This window comes from Fragaria vesca, linkage group LG6 (assembly GCF_000184155.1).
Source record: "Fragaria vesca subsp. vesca linkage group LG6, FraVesHawaii_1.0, whole genome shotgun sequence".
Taxonomy (NCBI): Eukaryota; Viridiplantae; Streptophyta; class Magnoliopsida; order Rosales; family Rosaceae; genus Fragaria; species Fragaria vesca.
Genome location: NC_020496.1, coordinates 13,472,504 through 13,474,991, shown reverse-complemented (window position 1 = coordinate 13,474,991; position 2,488 = coordinate 13,472,504).

Genomic DNA, 2,488 nt, shown 5'->3' with positions numbered 1-2,488 from the left:
CTCTCCTCTCTCTCTCTCTCTCTCTCTCTCTCTCTCTCTCTCTCTCTCTCTCTCGTATTTTGACTATATTCGTTGTAGCCATACGACCGAAATCTAGTAGTTTTCTAATTTTTCATCGTCTTCTTTTTCTTGATCCAATCTGGGCAGTCCAAGATTTTCTTTGAAAAGGGGGCAGATTGCGGTCTTAAACCCAAAAATATTGCTTGACAAAATCACTAAAGCAGACATGTAATTTAGATTTACAAAAGTGTTTGGAAATATTTCTCAAAAACAAGAAAACACATAAACAAGCATACATCCATGCAATTTAATCTTAAGTTGCACTATTGACGGGTGATATCGCACCATTGATATATAAAAGAATACACTACTGTCGCACACATACGTAAAGGTAGGTAAGGTAACTAGGTTAGCAATGAGACATAGGAAGAGACGTGGGAGTCCTTCGGTAGGGTGGCATAGAAGGTACCCTGCCACTGCCACTGCTCTTGTGTCTTCTGCTCGATTCTGTCTTCTGCATACATCGATCATCAATAAAAAGACAAATAAAGGTACAGGAGGAAAAAGAGGTTCCGGGCTCATCCTATTATTTCACCCCCACCTTAATTAAGTTGCAGTCTCTCTCTCTCTCTCTCTTTCTCTCTCTCTCTCTGAGGGTTGGATTTGCGGTGGCAAATATACCGTTGGATTTTGAATTTCTTAAAACTTAATTTTAGAGGGAGAGCAAGACTGGTTGAGAAGGGTAAAGACTGTACTGGAGTACGTACGTCGGGCATCGTTGAAAAGAAAGACCGCGGAAGGGTGAAAGAGATGGATGCATGAGACAGAGGCTTTTAAACTTGAATCAGAGGGCTATTCTTCTTCTTCTTCTTCCACTTACTCGTGCATAAATAAAGTTTAGATGATTTTATCTCTGCATTCTAGCTAATTGATAGCAACTCCTCATATGCGATAGTTCCATGAAATCTGAGACTCATATATATTAAAGCCTTGTCGTTAGAGATATCGAAGAAGGATTATCAACTCGTAGAGCGGGAGCAAAGAAATTCCAGCTAATCGGCTGATCGATCGATTAGTCATCTTCCTCTGAAAGTTGTGAGGCTAGCTGTTGATTCACCTACTGGCTTTTCTTATACCTAATTAAGAAGGAATAATTGGTTTTACTGTCGATCCTTTCCGCTGTAACAATAGTCATTTAGTTTTAAGAAAATACTTGATGCACATGTAACGCTAGTCAAGCTGAAAAAATATATATTGAAATCCAATCTCTTTCAGGGAGAATCAAAACCTTTATGATCAACACTAGCAAAAATGAAAATTGTTTAACTGGGAGATACGAGACAGATTTCTTTCGTTGTTCCATTACCCCCTAAGCATTTGTGGATTTCCACAAGCATATTACTCCCCAAGATCGATTTACAGAAAAGCAAACCAAGGAGGAGTTGTCGAGCCTATTAACGAGTCAATATAATGGCCTAGACTAGCAAGCTCCATCTAAACTTCACGGGAACTCGAAGTGACTAGTGCTTGGAAACTTGACCTTGGTAATAAAAAGTTATAACTCAAGTGCAATTCTTACTTTTGGGAATTGTCATTGCCACCCTGCCACAACAATAGTTACCCTTTTTTCTCTGGGTTCTCTGAGTACCTGAGAGAACTGGTATGGAAATTAATTACCCGTTTGGCATAAACAGAACGTACCAGCCATGCATGACAAGTTTTAGAAAAAAAGAAACAACGTCAGAAGTTTACTCTTCTGCAGTTACCTTGGCTTTTACATACTACATTGGCATAAACAATGAACGTATGAATATTTTCATTCAAATTAAATTATACCTTCTTAAGGGATGCAAACAAGAGGTTTTATCAATTCAATTAAACCTGATGTTCAACAATATAGCAGATCGACTTCTCACACAAGTTTCACATCTCTAATGTTTGCTCTCACAAATAGTTTAACTAATTTTGTCTTAGGAACAAAAGAGACGAATTCTTTTTTGTTGATTTGATTAGATAGGGAAAACCCTGTTCTTTTCATTTCTCAAGCTTTGAAGAACTATGGTCCCATGGCAGGTTCTAGCCAGCTTTATCGGACTCTCTGTAGGCTTTTCACTCTCTAACTTGTACATAGTAATTTACTCATCAAAGAAAAACCCGTACATACGCATTCTTCATCACACATGTTTTTCCTGTCCAATCCTTTTACCCTAATAGTAGAAAATAAGGATTCAATATGGTTTGGTATGCTTCAATGTATTATTCTTCTCCATATAGGAGGTTTATATAGAGATACAATTGTAGTGCTAATAGGAAAATATTTCCTACACCTATACATAATATTCAACCTACACATACAAGGAAAGTAAATATATTTAATATATTCTACACTCCCCCTCAAGTTGGTGCATAGATATCGATCATGCCCAACTTGCCAACCAAGTTGTCAAACACTTTCCTTGACACTCCTTTTGTGAGAACATCTGCTTAA